We start from the raw sequence: 18,955 nt of genomic DNA on the forward strand, positions 1-18,955 counted from the left end.
GTTTAATTCTCACTTTAGGCAGGTTGGCTGTGCCAAGGTTGGGGCCTTGAAAATGGGACTATAAGTCATGTGATGGAGACATCTGGGTTAATTCACTCAAAACTCAAATCCTCAGATTTCCCTTAATCCTTTGAGACCCTTGCTTGAAGACTTGCAAGAAAATCTCTGCACCCTCTACCCAAAACAGCCCCATGGATCTTCAGACCAATAACTGGGTAAAGTCACAAAATAACCGAGCTGAATGAAAGTGGGGCCTCTTAAGGGAGGAAAGTGACTATATTGAAGAAACTGCAGGACCTCACCAATATATATGCACACAATAGGAACATATAAGAACTGAGACAGTACTTATGAACTGGATTCTGGGGGTACAAGATCAATGCAGAGGTATACAAAGTTAGATAAGAAAGAATTTATTGCTATTGAAGCAATCTTCTATGACACTGAATTTAACACCTGGTGAGAATCATGAGAGACAGTATTAATACAACACTACATTGATTTTTAAAGGCCTGGAAAACCTTATGATCTATACGAAGTAGAAACAGTATGGCACACAGTAGAGAAAGGGTTTATAAATCTCAAATAAGTGGGTGTACTGGGGTAGGTATACTACAAAAAGCCAGGAAACTCATCAGCCAAAAATGTCCCATAGGAGGTCATATCATTTATTAATGAGATAAGGGATGCAATGGTGAATTTCTCAATGGCATCACTGAGTATCTCAGTGACGGCTACCTTCTATAGGCCAGGGATGTTACAGGGCTAGGCTCTAATAACAATGGCAATAATAGGATCCCAAAACAACTGAGGTGAGGTAGTAGCATCTATCAGAAACGAGGTGGGTGCAACTATCATAATAAGCTGTAACGCTGGAGTGGAAGCCATGAGGAAACTTACAGAGAGCTATGGAGATGATTAACAGAAAGCAGTTCCGAGAGGTAAGACAGAGCACACCTCTCTACAGATATTGTTTACTTTATACAAGCAAATAAATAATGAATACGTGTTTAGAAAATTGAGGCTAGCCTCCCTAGTAAGAAGATAAATCTCTCGCCTAGTTTCTGGACCAGATCCAATACTCAAATCCAGGACCCAATGACTGAAAGACAGGCCAGGTCTCCATGAGGTTTGGAACCCACCAGTATGACAAGTCAATATGGTAATGATTCCCACAGACTTTTAACAAAGGGACTTACTTGTATAACCACACACACGGGGGGGGGGGGGAGAATAGCTAGATATTTTGAGTACTCAGACACAGTATGAGCTGACATTGATAGTAAGTGATCTCAATCCTCTTTTAGAGTTGGGGCATACGAGAGCAGGTACTAAATGTAGTTTTAGCACAGCTATGACTCTCAGTGTGCCCAGTGGGTCCCTGGACTTACTGATAATTTCTTCAGTCTTAATGCGTAATTGGAATAAACATATATGGTAGCTGGCAAAATCTTCACGTTGATTCCTGTGGAATTAGAGCTGTCATAGTGAGGAAGGCCAGGAGAGTAAATAAAAAACATTATCACATCCTGGAGAATGCAGAGATTAGCACTAACCTTAAAGATTTAAATGATGTACAGGTGATGGTCTCCATCATCTCCATATTTAATTCAATCTCATTTAGTTCATTAGTTTTGCCCCCAAGATCCTAGTGGATGACAGTCAATTACCCCAAAGTCAAAAAGCAGTCATTCCAACTGCAGCTGCTGTACAGACGTGGTACCTTTGCTCAAGTAGATTAACGTAGCCCCAGATACATGGTATACGGCCACTGAATCAGCCAAGTCAGAGTTATTCTTCTGTAGCCTCAACAGGAAAATGGTTCAGGAGCAGTTCACATTCAGGTGGGGCAGACAAGAATAGATCCTCTTGTCCCAGGGCTGTATTTCCCCACCATGTACCACCATTTTCCCACCATGTTCCAGGACCTAGACCACCCAAGTATTCTAAAGAACACTGGCCCACTACATGAGTAATAGCCTGTTAATTGAATCTAGTGAGCAAAAAGTAACAAGAAGAGGAATAAAAAGGCCTTGAAAAGACACATGAGTTCCAAAGGAAGACGGACCCTATGATGACTCAGAGGCTCACACCAGTGTAGTTTCCAGGGGTAAGTAGTCAGGAGGATACCCAGATATTTCCTCCAAAGTGAAAAATAAATCCTTGCTTCTCACATCCAAAGTGCGGTTGCCTCTTCAGGTTTAGGAAGTAATATAATCCACACTTGAGACTCCTACTCTGACTCATCCACTGGTTATATGAAAGGCTGACATGGCTCAGACCCTATGAAAAGAGGTACCTGTAGTGAAAATGTTACCTTGTGGAATTTATGACAAGCCCCAATAGGATAATCACAATGTTGACCCCTAGGTTCTGGAGAAAGGTCAAGCCATCTGCAGAGGAGACCTACACACTATTTTTTTTTTTTAATTCCCAATCTGTAACTGGGCCCAAATATACACAGAGCACTTGAATATGCGGCATCAATTGACCACGTTGCCTGGATCATGAGCTGAGTTCTGTCTCACCCAATCATAAGATCAGGTGAATCTAATAGTAACCCACTGAAAAATGGATATGGTCTATCTGGTATTATCAGACAGGACCAGGGTCACAGGGCACAAGAAAGCTGCACGAGCATAAGACCTAGACCTTTGCATTCTCTACTATTGCACCAGCACCTCTCCCTCAGTGTCTCTCTCTCTCTCTCTGTGTGTGTGTGTGTGTGTGTGTGTGTGTGTGTGTGTGTGCGTGCGTTTCCTTGTTGGAAGATATCCCTTACTGATGGCTAAGGGAAGAAGAAAAAAAATGTGAACTTAGTGTTGACATAGGTTGTCTAGTATGTGGGTGTCTCAATATGTGGGTAAGCCATGAAAATGGACTACTGCTGCATAGTCCCACTCATCATGGCACTGAAAGATAGCAGTTAGGAGAAATCCTCCAAATGGGTAGAATCTGGGGTAGGTTACCTGATCATCCACTTTGTGTGGAAAGAGAAGAGACCCAGGGAACAGATATATGTGGATTCATGAGAAGTGGTGACTCACTTGCCTAATTTCTCAGAAATCTGTAAAAAGAAAAATTAGCAGATCAGGGTCAAAGAGACCTAACGAAGAGGCATGTAGACAGATTTGAGGGAAAGGGCTCAAAGTGTGAGATGTTTTGCATTTCATGTTAAGGTCTACCAGAGAGTATTCACCCTGGAAGTAGCAATAAATAACCAAGTCAACAATGATTTGACCAATTATCACTGAGATGGAGATTATGCATGGACTCAACAGTATGGGTTCTTATTCACCAAGATTGATCTAGGCAGTGCTCTTGCTGAATGCTCAACCCACCAGCAACAGAGATCAATGCTGAACACCTGATAGGACATCTTTCAAGAATGATTGACTAGCCACTTGGTAGCAATTGATCACATTGAACTTCTACTCTGGAAAGGGCAGTATTTCACTTTAACTAACATCAATACAATTCCAGATATAAATCTGCCTTTCCACCATATAATTTCATCTTAGACCAAGGGGACTACCCTACAGCAGTGGTTGTGCAGCAGTGGGCTCATGACCATAGACTCCACTAGTTCTATGACATACAACATCAAAACCCAGAAACTTTCAGGCTAATAATTTTTTAATAGTTTTTGAAAACACACTTGAAGTGCCAGCTTAGAAATGATACCCTGATGGGATGGGGTGCCATTCTTCAGAATGAAGTATATATTCTAAATCCATGACTGTCACATGGTTTTGGGTCCCCAGTAGATAGAATACATAGGTCTGAAAACCAGGGAGCAGCCCTAATTATTATCAGTCTCAGTGTCCTAGTTGGAGTATTTGTACTTTCCATCCCCACAACTTATTTTTCTCTGATTATAGACCATCTGGTTCCTAGAGAGGGACTGTTTCCATTAGGACACACAGTGAAAGTACCATGAAATCTTAAGATATGATTTTCATCTGATCACTTTAAATTTATGTCAGAAGGAATTGACTCTGAGTATTAGGAGCATGTAGGGCTGAAATTACACTATGTGAACCAAGGAGAAACATGTTTGGAATCCTGATAAGCCACTGAGGAAACTCTTCATAATTGCCTGCCAAATTTAATGGTAAGTGGATAAGAACAGCAAAATGACTGAGTCTGGGTCACCCTAGGAGTAAGCCACCTAGACCAGCAGAACTGTTAGCCATGGGTGGGAGACATCCAAAATGGGAGGTATAGGAGGAAGATGAGGTGCTGTGGTCTTGAGAGCTGTTGCAATCACAAGGTCTGTAGCTCATTCCAGTAACTTTCTTCATGTAAGTTTCCCCAGGAAAAGAGACCAGCCAGCTATTTCAGATGGTGTTAACTTGATATATGAAGCAAGTGGGTTTGAGCTGCAAGCAGGGCAGACTACAATGGATGCCAGAGTGTGATACCTTCAGGACCAAGGTATAAATCCCCTGAGTCAACCCCTGGGAATGGCTTTCAACTGAAGGGAGTCTTGGTTCCTGGATTGGCACTAACACCAGTTCTCAGCTTTTCCATATTGTACCTGAACATGCCCTAGTTTTGGTCTTCAGGTTATGTGACTCCACATCTACAAAATATATTATCTTTATTTTCACGATATATTGTAAGTAGCAGAGACAGCTAATGGGTAACGAACAGTAGTAGGAGAATTTGTCATTTAATATTTGCTTGCTCTGTTCCAGGCACTATGCTGAATATCTTAAAAATTATCTCATTAAATCATGAAAAAATCCTCTAAGAAGTGTACTATACTATACCTGCTATTTATTATCTTGCCTAACTAAAATCACAGTTCTAGAAAGTGGTAGTGCCTACATGAATATAGGATATGAAACTTCAGAGCCTTCACATTATGTCGCTCTGTTATATAGGTAACTGGAAAAATATAAAAAGTACATATTTATGTCAAGGAGAACAAAATTTGAATTTAAACTGATTATCCATTGAAATACACTACCGAATACACTAAATATAAATGTAGTAAATATTCTACTGAAAAGGCCCTGTATTGATATAGTGTATAGAATTTCAGAAATTATCCTTGATGGATCTTTATTAGAAATTGCATCTCCAAGGCAGATTCTTCATGTCCCAGCTGTGTCCAAATATGGAACACTATTCTAAATCAAAGAATCAAAAAATCTGATGGTGCTCTCAGCCAGTTGGTCAGAGCCTTAGAAATGAGGGGTGCAGAAATGCCTAGCTCTTAAAATACATTTGTGAAGTGCATATATTTGGTTCCCAAAAGCTTGGCTTCACCTTTGTTCACCTTTTCTCTCCCACTTTCTCAAGGCCTCTAGTATGCAATTCCTGCAGTCTTAACCAAACCTACCACAATTTCAGGAAAGAATCCGATGACTATAGATGTTAAAAACTGATGCAAACTAACTTATTTACTTTTCTTGGCTATTTGGAAGACTTTTGGAGTATCAACGAAAGCATTAGTATTCTGGGGGTAGAAGGATAAGGGTTGTATTGTTTTTGTTTTTGTTTTTCCAAACATAAGAATTTCATGGCCCTGAAATCTTACCAAATAAATAAAGACTACTTTGCTACTCCTAACACATCTAGTTTATTTTCCTTTAAACTATTTTTTGTCTACAGGTTCAATCTAAATCACACAATAAGTATAAAACTACAAAGAAGACAATTTTTGGAAGAGGGTATGAGGTAAGAAAGATATATATATATATCAATACTGAAAAGTTAAAAAAAAAGACTTTAAAATTACATAGCACTTAGCTGTGACTCCAATATGTCCTTTATAAACAAATATGAATATGCCAACTGGAGCTAGAGTTGTGTCACCAATTTCTTGACCAGCAAAAGGCAAGACAGACAGTCCCCCATCTTCCTGCTCTGCATTAATCTTCCTACTCTCTTGTTGGGTTCTCTTGAAAGCTCTACCATTATTTATGTGCTCTTTATTCAAGTCTCTCTTTCATAGATTATTCTGTGGATACATGGAATAATTACCTGTATATTTAGAATAATTTAAAACATTCCAAATAAGTAAGAAAATGAGACAGAAAACAAATATGTTTGAAAAGGAAGATGGGCAAAAATGTTTTTTAAAAAAGAAAAGAAAGGAAGGAAGGAAGAATTGGGTTAAGGTGAGCAGGCAGAGATACTCATCGTTGTATAGTTGTCATGGCTTGTTTACCTTTTGGACAAGCTGGCTTGCTCTCCCTTTACAAGATCTTCCTCGATTAATTAATCCCCACCTCATTATCCTGTTTAGGGATAGTGGTCAGAATCAAAGAAAAACATGTGAATATAGTCTTAGACTCTTGAGTCCAATTCTTCTCCAAATTTCCATATCATAACAGTTAACAGAGCTCTCCACCAAAACTGAAATGCAAGGCTACTATGGTGTTACATATCTGCACCTAGGACAGCTCCTTTTAAAAACAGAGGACAAAGTGACCATGCTGTCCACTGTTTTCAAAAAAAAAAAAGTTGATTTATGCATCAATATAATCAAGTTAGGACTTAAAGGCAGGTAAATCAATGGATTGATAGTTCACTTACAAAGATACTTAGTACAATCTTCCAGAAAACAAAAAGCTAGTTTCCTAGAGACTTTAACATTGATATTAGCTGACAGATATTTTGGAAACCAAATGATTTATTAGTTAAGAAACACCTGAATACATAGTCAGAAGTAATCCTCTCTCTGGTTTGTATTTGGGTTATGTTTGTATTCAACAGAGAAAAAAAAAAAGGAAAAGGAAAAGAAGACAGGTTTTACATGGCATAATAAACAAACCACAAATCCTATGTTTGCCAAAGAAGAAATCTATAGATTTAATGGCAAAAGGAATTATAGGATGAGCATGAAGCATGAGGAATAACAGTTTTGATTTAAGACCACTGCCCTACCTTGTTATCTTAAGGAATTTTTTGGACTAATCATTCATTCATTCATTCATTCATTCATACATTTACATCCCTGATTTTCTTACCAGGCTATTATTTCAGGCAGAAACCAAGAAAGATTGCCTAATTTTTGTTTAACAATTAAGCAGTACCTGTTAATCAGAATTTGTTGACAGTTTTCCAAGATTGTAATTGAGGTTGCATAACCTTGCCTTCATTGATGAATGTAAATTGAGCCATAGTGTTCAGGTGAGAAATATCTGATCACAATTTGAAGGGAACGTATTTATTTAACAGATTCCAGGATACTGAACAATATGCAGACATGAGAGAAACAGCTCAGCGTATCCTCTAATGTTCTACTCACACTAAGCATGGCACCTGCCTGGGTCTTCTCTCCCTAATAAGACTCCAAGCTCCTTCCTTGAAAGACAATTCTTTTTAACCCCCAGTAACTGCATGGTGCTCCAACAGAACAGGTTACTAGTGAGGATGAAGAAGTAAAAGATATATTCAAGAGGAATCTAACTAGTTAGAAGTTTGGATTTGAACACAAAACTTTTGAAAATACTGACAGTATGGAGATATCAGCACTTTATTCATTCACCCAACAAATATTTATGGAACCCTAGCTATGCATGGTGACCTGTACTAGGTTTTGAGGACATAATGGTGAACAAAATAACAAGCTCCTGCTCTAAGATCAGAATGACCAGGGAGAACCACCTCAGTAGCAATGTCAAGTAACAATAGTATTTTCCTTCCCACTATTTCTACCAAAAAGTGACTCCATGCCTATGCCATGAAATTCAGATCTTCCAACAGCCCCACTCCTCACCATATATTGTCTGCTATAACCTAAGACATCTCTTTAACTCTTCGTTTGAACACAATGTACTTGCATTTCCTCCTCATCAGGCCACTACTGTTGCAGTGGGGGATCTTATAATCCATTCCTTCCATTTCTTGTTCATATTTAGCCCACATTCACATTCACTACTTGGCAACCCCCCATTATTTGCTCCTTGTATGATAATAATGTGTTTATGTTTCCCTCCCCCATTGGATATAAGACCTTTGGACAGCAGGTCGTCTTTTTATTCATTTTCACATTCCTTCCATGGAGCCTACCAAAGTGCCCGAAGCTTTCTTAAATATCAGCAAAAAAAGCTTGCTGCTTTCCCCTTACAATGACTTTGTCATTTCCTTTTGACCCATAAGCATTCACTCTGCCTGGAATATTCTCTCCGATCAATAATCATAATCTACACCATTGCCCCCACCTTTTTTGAAATATCAAGAAAAACTCTTTCTAAGCATTATCTTTTGTTATTAATAGTGTCAAACACAGGAAACTGCAGTATTGCCTCCCATCAGATCCATTCGATTTCACCAGTTCTTTTTTCCCCTGCAACTAACAAATGTAAGCATTCTGCCAGTTCCTCAGTGAGGAGAAAAATGGCACAAGCCTTGCCTTTAAGGAGCTCACAATCCAGTGAAGAGCAGAAAGAAAGGCATTGGAAACTCAGACCTGACTAGATGGTGAGGGAGAGAGGTGTCGCCAAAGCTGTCAATTGGCCTCTGTACAGGTAAATACATGTTAAAACCACACAGACACATCTTGTCTGAAATTGAACTTGCTTCACTTCTGTACAAGCTGCTCACAGCTCTGTAATTAACCCAGAAGGAATCCCCTAGACTACAAGTGTTTTCTAGCTTGTCTAATTAGGACAAAGGCAGCAGCCTGAGAGGCAGGATATACACCTCTCCATCGGAAAGGTACAGGAGATGTCCTTCAGGCAGCCCAAGGCATACAGCAAGAACACAAAATGTAAACACAGTCACGCCGGTGTGCTGGGGTTTTCTGAAATGTACATTGTCTGGACACGTTTCAAACCCAAGCTTGGCTCTCTACTGTTGTCTGTGACACTCCGGTCCCCACCTTCTTCCACAGCCACCTGCTAGGACCCACAGGTTAACTTCAGTAGTGACCTAAGCAAAAATATAATTAAGATAAACCTGCTAGTACTCAAAAATATGAAACATGTACTCTCTTTCATGCATAGAGTTGATGTTCTGGTTTCCCTTCAGTAGGGTGCTGGCTTTGAATTGTTTTTCAGGGAAAAGAGATGGATTTTGCATGACAACAATTTCTTTTCTCTTTCTCTTTATGACCAATTGTTTTCCTCACGAAGATAATGTGTTGGGACTAGGTCTGTGATCTTGGGACATAATACTTCCCTTGGTGTTAATAATCAACCTATAAATAGGTTAACTTACTTTCCAAAGGTCATTTCTACTGCCTCTCAAACCAAATAAATAGGACTCTAATTATCCAGACAGCCATCCCTTATCATTGACATTGTGTTATTTTACTAAATAGGAAATGCCTATTCATCCAACATACCTACTTATCAGTTTCAAATAATTAAAAGGTATTAAAGACCAATCATTATAAACATAATTTAACATTTTATAGCATAGAAAACACTGAGGGGAAGCCTTCAGAATCTTTCATGCCATCATAATAAAATGTCATTATTGTACAATATTGTAGACACAATGCTTAAAGATTAAGATATCTTATCACATGTAAAAATCTATTATATCTATCCTGGTTCTAAAGATACTGCCAACAATTAGTTAACTGTCCACTAATGTTTGAATTCTTAATAAGTAGCAGTTCACAGTGTCTTTCCATCAGATTCCAGATTGCTTGGTTTTATGACTCATTAATATTCACAGACATATAGTAACACTTTTTTTTTGCAAGAAAATCTGAACAGGCTTTATTTTTTGGTCCATTTTCATCTGTTATTAAGCAGTACAATAGATCATCTGTCCTCTAGGCATTTTAGGTAACTGAACTAAGAGCTTGAGTTCACAATAAAAAGTGAGACAAAATGTGGATTAACTGAGAAATAGTTTAAAAACAGGCATCCAGAAATTGTAAGTATTTTGACGAGTACTTTCTTGGTACTCATAATTTTTTAAAATCATATTGAGAGATAATTCTAATTACATTTGACATTTGAAATTTATGTCACATCTTGTGGGTTTTTTAAAATTTTCTGCATTCTAAGAAACAATTTCTCCATTCTAATGAAGAAAGTATTATATTACAAACACAGAAATCAGCAAATAGCAGCTTGTGGGTAGGGCCGGAAGGGCAGACAACTGGAACCAACCGTGAAAGAAATTAGTCAAGGATTATAGTGTCAAGTGTCTTAAGAGGAAGGCAATATAAAATCTAGAAACTCACAAGGAAAACTTAAAACGCCAGGCTCAGGTTTTCTCTCCATAAATTGTGAGTCGGCCTTGCTTTGCCCCTCCTAATTGACATTCCCTTCTCTTGCCATCATTATTGAGAAATTCAGAGATTTCAAGATCAAACAAAGAACTAAAGGCAAATTTGCTCAGATTCCTCATTTACTCTTTTTTGGGAAATTTTTCTCCAATATGAAATGCTGCAGGGAAAAACAACTGTCTATAATCAGTCACACTGCCTCCTATCTTGGAATAAGCAGATGCTCTAAGAATTCCATCTAAAAAACTGAAAAAGGCCATTGGGAATTCCCTGAATTTCTTTACATAATTATGGCTATTCCTGAATAATCCACTGGGAGCTAGATGTTGTATAGCAGAAGCCAGGATGGTAAAGATCAATAATGTGACACAAGTTGGGTGTCCTGCAGGACTAAACAAGAGAGAGGCAGACCACATGCTAGATTATCAGCTGAAGTTAAAAAGGGAAGATTAAGATAAAAGGAAGTGAAGGAGGAAATGGGACATAGAGCCAGTGAGGAAAGTACTGTTACTAGAAATACCAAATTGGAAAAGTAGTACTTAGTCTCTGAACACCTGATCAAGACCAGGCAGACAAACATCTTGGGGAGTTGACTCGGACCAATAATGTGACGTGGTGCTGAACTAGGTAAAGGTAGGCAGGCAGCTCCCCTGTGTTAACTGTTCATCTTCCACCTCTCTTGAAGCTACACTCCTGCCTTTCAGAAGTTGTGTCCATGAGCTGCATGAATACTAGATCCTGACTTGCACCATAGAGTGAGTGAGTGCCTCCTAAAGTCAGACCTCTGAACAGTGACAACAAATCCCAGTCGCCGGTCGTATTCTAGTCTCTCTTCTTGTTCCCAGGACCACTTTACAGTGGTAGACTCTTCACAGGACCCTCATTTGCTGAAATACAGAAAGTCACAAATATTTGCTGACTTTTGATACCATGGAAAACACACGAAAGAATATTAGAATCTCGAGGCCCTTGATTTAAAAAAAAAATTGTGTGTCCAAAGTTATTCCAATTTGTTCTAAATGTAATTGCTGAGGTGATTACTGTCTTAAGTCACAGTAGAGGTTTGAGTTTTTCCTTCTGACTTTACTTTTTTCTTGTTGTTATTTCCTGCTTTGTACACCCGTCTCTCTCCTTGCCTTACTAGTCTTTTCCTTTAACATCTGATATTATAGAATTCAAATTAAATATAAAAGCAGACAAATTTACTGAGCAGCCACCTTTTATATCCCAGATAGTGAACAAAATGAACAGAACTACAATTAAGAGTAGCTAGCATTCTTTGGATACTTAATATATATTATTTTATTTAATCTCCATGAAAATTCTATGAAGCAATACTCTTTATGGAGCCATTACTTTCTGGTTGAAAAGTGAAGAGGCAGAAATTTTAAGTAACTTGCCAAAGTTTACACTGATACTGACTTAATGCATTTATAGTCTTGCTAGGATATTTTTTTCCAAGCTGCATACAACAATAAAGGCTTAAACTAAAATAAAGGTCAAGACCAAAGGTGAAATGTCATGGGAAAGTATCTACAGCCTTAGTAAATGAACAGTGCAAATAATTTAGTACTATAGAATCACGTAAGTATTCAGTAGTTGGAAACTGTCAGTAATCTATTTAACTGGGGGCAGAGATTGGGTAAGGAACCAGAAGGTAAAGCTGAAAAAGGCAGTCTGGGACAGGGTTGAGAAGGGTACCTTTTTTCCACACTAAACAGTTTAGGCTTGATTTCCTATACAATGTGGTGTCCTTGGAAGTTTCTGAGCAGGAAGTGCCATGTGCCACAGTCAAGGCATTTTTTTAGGACAATGAACCTGGCAGTAGTATGCAGAACAGATGCTCAGAGGAGAGGCTCATAACAGAAAGAATAAGAGAAGATTAGAGCAGGATTCTCGTCAGAAAGGGGCAAGAACTTGAACTAAGGTGATGCCAGTGGGGGAAGGAGAGAAGACATGGCTGGAAAGGAGGCACAGAAGAGAAAAGAGCTGATGAGTAATTGAAAATGGGTCATGAGGAGGAAGAAGGCAGTGAAGATGCCGTGAGACTGAGCCTGAGAGACTGAGGATATCTGAGAAAGGAGCTGTTTGGGGGGAAACCAGAGGATTTGAAACTCTGGACTTTGGTGAGACACATTAGCATAATTCCCCTCCATGAGGTAGTAGAGGCCACTAAATGAATTCAGCTCACCAAGACAGAGCAGACAGAGAGGATCCAGAGAACGCTCCCACTAAAGGCTGAGTGGAAGAAGAATGTTATTATGTGTTGATTGAAATTTGTTGTTTCTTCATCAAATTTTAAATATCTTATCATTTTCTCTTTTAAAAAGTTGTTCCTCACTTACAATCCAGGAATATTATGACACTTTACTGGGTAATTCACATGATCTTCTTATCCTCTGGATGGCTTTCTAAGAAGTAACTAGAATTCAGTTTAAATTTTGACATATATGAAATCAATTTACATAACCCACTTTCTGCTAACCAGGTTTCTTTGAAATTAAAAAGGAAATACAAATTCTCCTATATTCTCCCTTCAGCCACGAGCGATCCATGCAGTCTCCTTTTTTCTAGCATGTTCTCCTGAGTGCACCCATCCAGAAAGGCAGACAGCCGGAAGGAAAGTAAATCTATTCAAATGACTAAGGAGGGTATGTACACACATTTTATTTTTAAAAGTCTCAGCAAAACTGTTCTATGAAGACTAAAAGTGAGCAGCTAAGTATCCAAATACCACTAGTTTCCTGTACAAAATGGAAGCATTTCAACATCTGTCAAAGCTGCAGCAAATATTTTATGACTCGCAAACCCAGGGCCTTATACAAAAAATGCAGTTACATGGAATATGATTAAGACAGAGCTTATTATTGGCTAGTTGTGCGAAAGAAAACAAGCTATCAAATTTCTTAAAAGTCCTGAAAGGATTCGTACTGCTTCTTCAGCTCATCAGGCAGGTAAATGATACTTATAAGCCTCCAGCCCCAGGAGAAGCAAATCAGAATCAAGCAATCTGTAGCTATATTTCAAATGGAGTCAACGCTATAGAGTCTACACTGCACAGATTTTATAGAATTTCTGAGTCAGGAGCATCAAATAGTTTTCCATTACAGATGAGGAAACCAATGCCAGGAAATGATAGCCCAAGTTTACCAAACAGTTGGAGACTGAATCTGGATTTGACTAATTCCAGTATTTTCGATGAGATAACAAAAAGCCATGAGCTCTAGTTGGAATGTGCGTATTAATTCTCTATTTTCATCTGATTAGTAATTTTCACAAAATAGTTCTAGTAACAAAGCAATTGGTTAGGATTTCTCAGCTAGATGCCAGCTTAAAAATGACATGATTCAAAACAACTTCATTCTTCCTCCAGCTTTTCTGGGATCAGATCACCAGGGTCCTGTCTCAGAACCGTGCCTCTGTGAGGAGGCCCAAGCCATCAGTTCCCCCCACCTGCCTGTAAAACAGAAAGTCTTCCTTGTCTGACAGCTATTCTTTTTTCTTTTCTTTTTTTCCCTTGTGTATAAGAAGCCTGGAAAAGATGCTTCTAGAGCCAGTTATTTCAACTTATAAAACACAAGAAGTAAAGTATTTCCATGCAAAACACCTTTTGCCTACCAAGCAGACATATTGTACTGAGATTCTCAAGAGCAAGAAGGCTCAGAAAACAAAACATTTTACCCCGAATGTAGTACTTGGGCTGGTGGAGAGTATTGGGAAGAGAGGCAAGCTAAAAATAAGGTTGTAAAAGTTTATGGGAGACAAGAAAATATTCTAGAGGGAAACCTGTCTTCTCTGATTACTTTTTAAAATACTTTGAGAATCCTTTGGGCACAATTTATAATGTTGAGTTTCTATCTTGCTGACCAGCATTTATTTCCACCAAAGACTTTCTTAACTCTCTACGTAGGAAAAACAATATAACATTCTCCCCTGTCAAGATTACAATGATGTATATATGCTGAGGCTAAACTATACATTATAACTAGAATGCAAAAGACAGGAAACAATTAGTCTCTTGGGTCATTTTCACAAGAGAAGGGGAAATGATTCAGTGTGTCATCATTTCTACTTCTCCTCTGGAGGACTTTTGATCTCCAGGCTAGAACACCACCTGTCTTCCCTAATTGTGCCTTAAAAGACAAGTGGAGCAAACACTGATGTAGCATCCATTATCTCCGTAGATTACGGAACTGGGTGCTCAGTCTTCTGCCTGCTCAAAAGCTACAGGCTGAGAGGGCTATTAATAACCACCCCCTACACCCTTTTTTAAGCTGGAAGGGAAATGGAGCTTAGCCAACTATGCACAAAAACTTAGATCCAGAAGGATTTGTAACAAGAGCAACAACAACAGATGCATGTTTAATTCCTTGAATTTATAATTATTGTTTATGTGCTATTATTGTAAATATATGTCATCATAAGTTGATATTAAGTATAAACCAAAATATAGTTAGAAAGTGACTTTCTATCCCTAAAAGTGTGCTTTTAGAAACAAATTTGATATGTATTTTTAAATTCCCGAAATTTCTGCTGAAAAACAGGATTTCTTTTTCTTTTTCTTTTTTTTTTTTTCAGGTAAGAAGGTGATTCTCACATTTCAAAGATTCTGGGGGAACTTCCTCCATAGTAAAGAGTATGGGATAGAAAGAATGGATCATGGAAGTTGATGGTATTAAAAGTGGGAGACAATGTACAGGTGGTATAATGCCTCAGAAAACTCCTGGTCAGGTGCATGCACTGCATGAGCTGAGTAAGTCAGCAGACATGAAAGTACATGGAGCACTGGAGAAAAGATATATTCATACCAAAATATACAGATATTCAAAATCACATATTTGCCCTAAATCAGCAAAGACACAAAGGATATTTATTCCCTTCTCAGTTGAGCCTTACACACACACAAACACACATTTCTATAATTTGTCTTTGAAAGAGGAATCACCACAGTTGCCATCTGTTTACAATGCTCCATGGGCTCTTAGGCAAGTAGGTCTGTACATCACATATTTACTTTATTGCTTCGTATTTTAAAACTAGCAACCAGAGAAAGGGTTAGATGGCCTAGAAAGGGAAAGAGTTCCCTTTATTAATAACAGGCACATGGAAAGGGCGTTCTCTAGGCTTATCTAACATGTTTCCCTCGTACTTCATGGAGGCATGGACTTAGTCAATCATGTGGTGATGACAATTTCTGGAAGAAGTCTCCAAGTCCCTAGAATGGAAATCTAACAATAAATAATCAAATGTTAGGAAATAAACCCTACCTATTTATCCTCCTTCAAATTCAAGTCCACAATTCTATCGAAATTACTGTCTCAACAGAATTCCACTATAGTAGGAAAAGGCAACTTTGTAAATGAGAAGCTCAAAGATTCACTTAAATTGTCCTAGCACAGTATATTCATTAGTTTGAAATAATCATTTAGTGGATTCAGTAAAATTACTGCTGTATTGTTGCTACAGTGTTTCATCTACAGATATTGTAATGCTCCCATGTAAGATGTCAACATAGAAGAAAGGCACAATTTTTCCATACCCTGCTAATGAATGTGAACTCAACTCTTTGTCCATCTTCCAAATCACTCTTTTGATCTAGGAATTGCTTACAGTTGCTTGCCATATTTTGATATTGTTATTATAGTAATGTGTAGAATTTTGAGACAACTGACTGCCTCATTTTGCTACATGGTCCAAGTCAGTGCTCCAGATGGCTACCATTTGGCAAAAATAGGGTTTTAATTTTAAAAGAGCAGGGTGGTGATTTACTGTACAGTATGCATAAATGATCATTTAAATACCATTTACTTCTATTCCATTTGTTCTTTTAAATCATACAAAAGTAGGACCAACAATAATTAAAAATCAGAGTCCCAGAGATTTGGCATGAACTCTCTGTATTAACAAAACACTTAAAAATCCATAAGATACTTTGATATATGCAAAAACGTAGCAAACTTTCTCATTCTCTGGTTTCTCCCCTCCAGTAAAGCTCACTGAATTTAAATACACACACGCTTGACGTACTACCAATTTTACCTACTTTTGTGAAAATTCTGTATTAAAGTGTTAAAGATGAAAGGATTATTTTTAAAACATTAGATTTACTATTGATTCAAAAATGAGATAAACTTACATCCTTGGCTTTTTAAGACATGCAGAGTATTTTCCAAAACTCATTTGATGTGTGTTACCCACCCACCTCTTTCCTTTTTCTCCTTAAAAGCCTGATAAGGAAAAGTGACTTTGAGCTTTGTCATCTCAGCCTAGGGACTAAAGGCAGCCAACATTACTATTGTTGCCATATCTGTCTTTCTCTTTATTATACAAGTGTATCGATGATGTAATTGCAGAAGTTTGGGTTTACTCAAGCTGTTGAAGCAGAGGGATTTTTTCTACATTGCCTCTTTCAGCAGCCTAGAACAACTATGCCATGTAACCAAGTCCACAGTTTAAGCAATTCCTCTCTTGGAAGCACATCTGCAGGATCTTCTTCTTGAAGGACTGATCAAGAGCTCAAAATGCAGAACCACTGGTAAAGCTCTATTTGCTCCAGACTGGATGCTGAGCTGGAAAAATACTTGGGTGACAACAGTGCTCCTCTATGACACCTTGGCTTTTAACCCCTTCCTAGAAGCCCTCAACTTTTCTTTTCTGTTTAGCCCTAATTTTCCCCCCAAATCTCAAGGGGTCAGAAAATGTACCAGCCTTTTATCCCAGCCTTATTTTTCACTAAGCAGATATCCCCCCTCAAAGTTGTACAGAAACTAAACAATCATTAATCATTCTGCATTTCAAATAAAGCCATGACTGAGAAGTCTACAACCCTCAACAGAACCATCCATATTCTAAACACCAGACAGCTGAGCGTTTATAAATCCATCTACTACACTAAAAGAAGCCCCTGATAGGGATTCAAAGTGCAGACAAAAAGAATCAACAAGAAAAATCACAGACACAAAAATCACATGCAGATTAGGCAGCGGCATACTGGGAAACAAAACATACCTGAGGGATTCTCCTTAAAAAAAAAAAAGAAAAGAAATGCACACACCAACTGGGCTGTTCCTCCCCTCCTTCTGGAGTGTATGTGTTTTTCTTTCAGGAATATCACTTGCAGTCCTGTTTCTAGTCTCCTTTGCTTTATTTGGCCACAAATAGTTGGAGCGGAGGCTGCGTCCCAGCGATCCCAGTCAAGTGCAATCGGGCATGCCTTTGGTCTGCAACGGTGTCCGTTCTTGTCAATGCTCTTGTGCTCCCCGGGGCAGCCTCCAAAGCAATTTTACAACTTAGCTGCGAGCGCCAAACTGCTTTTCACTCTTCTCATTGCCAAATTCCTTGGGCAGCTCATTTCTCATCTCTATCTCCAAGAAAGCACCAGAGGTTGTCTCCTGCACGTTGACGAGCGCCAAGGCTCATCAACAATTGAGGGTGAGGAGCAGCGCGGCTGAGTGCGTGCTGGGAACTTCGCAAGCGCCGGCCGCGGCGCTGCTTTGGGGAATGCAGCACAGACACTGCGATCCTCCAACCTCCCTCCCCGAGCGCCTCGGCTCCCCCTGCTGCCACCGCCGCGGCTGCAGAGAAGCTTCTCTGGGCTGAGCCACAGCCCTTGCTCGCAGGAGATGCACTGTGGCCGCTGCCAGGTGTGGCTGTCACCACCGCACAGACAACTAACTGTGTAGGGCGCAGCTTCATCTCTGTCTGGGGAAGACGCCTGTAGGCTGGAGCTTCCCCAGCCTAATTTTCCCTGTACCCCTGAGTGATGACCTAGGAGACAACTGGATGGCCAATTCTGCTGGCCGCGCTTGCAGCCTCTTTGATTACAGAGATAATTTAATCATTACTGGTTTAGATGTAGTGGGCTGTGCTTGGAATCGTGAAAAGTCCATTGCACACAGTATAATTCCCAGTTAGCCACTGAGAAGCAAACAGAACTCCCTGGTTAGACTGAGGAGATGCTGAGATCTCATCTCAGGTGGTTTTCTTCTTTTTAATGTGTGGAAACCCATTTGAAGGTGATTCCTCCAAAATCTGAATTAAAGACACACACACATCAAAGTGGGAAATGGTGGAACTTAGAGTGATACAAAGGTTTTGATGCTCACTTAGAAATAATGGCTTCCCATTTGATGTTAGCATTTTCAAGAGCTGCCTAGAAACTGAATGGTCTTGCTTTCTTTTTTAGCTTTCCCAAGTGGAGGAGGTTGGGGCGGGGGGAGTAGCAGCTCCTACTTTCCATCAATAAAGCATTTTCTATCCTCTAACCCTCCTGTTGAAACAAAGTACTGATCTTAAAATAGAGCCTGAAAGAAGCTCAAGTCCTGGAATAATTTGTAAATTTTAAGCTGCATCTGGTCTGCTGGCTTACTTTTATTCATTTTCTTGGCTTTTTAGAAAATAGGACGATGTTTTTCAGGACCAAAGAACAGTCAACTATCAGCTGAGATCAAACAGTATAAGGAGCATATATGCACAGATTGGCATGCCATTTTTCAATACATTTAAGGATGAATATTCCTTGACCAACTTTCTAACTGACTCTACTTTGCCTAAATATTTAATATATAATAGTGGCCAGCAAAATGAACAGTGAAGCCTGATATCACATTGGCAAAACTTTTGGCAAAACACATTCCATCTCCTATATGTGACAACCAAATAAGTAATATCTCTATGATGTTCTCAAAAATCGTCCCCAAATTTCACACAATGTATCAGGTGCTGGGAGCCAGATCCTGTACTTTCCCAGCT

General features: G+C 39.0%; 1 protein-coding gene across 1 annotated transcript in view; it reads right to left on the reverse strand.

Moving 5' to 3' along the window:
- UNC13C (unc-13 homolog C) overlaps positions 1–18,955 on the reverse strand; it is a 638,789-nt gene that overhangs the window by 483,736 nt on the left and 136,098 nt on the right. Inside the window, exon 8 of the mRNA XM_032481154.1 lies at positions 2,970–3,067. The gene's annotated coding sequence lies outside the window, so the exon portion shown is untranslated. The remainder of the gene's footprint in view (positions 1–2,969; positions 3,068–18,955) is intronic.

The sequence above is a fragment of the Camelus ferus genome, chromosome 6 (assembly GCF_009834535.1).
Source record: "Camelus ferus isolate YT-003-E chromosome 6, BCGSAC_Cfer_1.0, whole genome shotgun sequence".
Classification (NCBI taxonomy): domain Eukaryota; kingdom Metazoa; phylum Chordata; class Mammalia; order Artiodactyla; family Camelidae; genus Camelus; species Camelus ferus.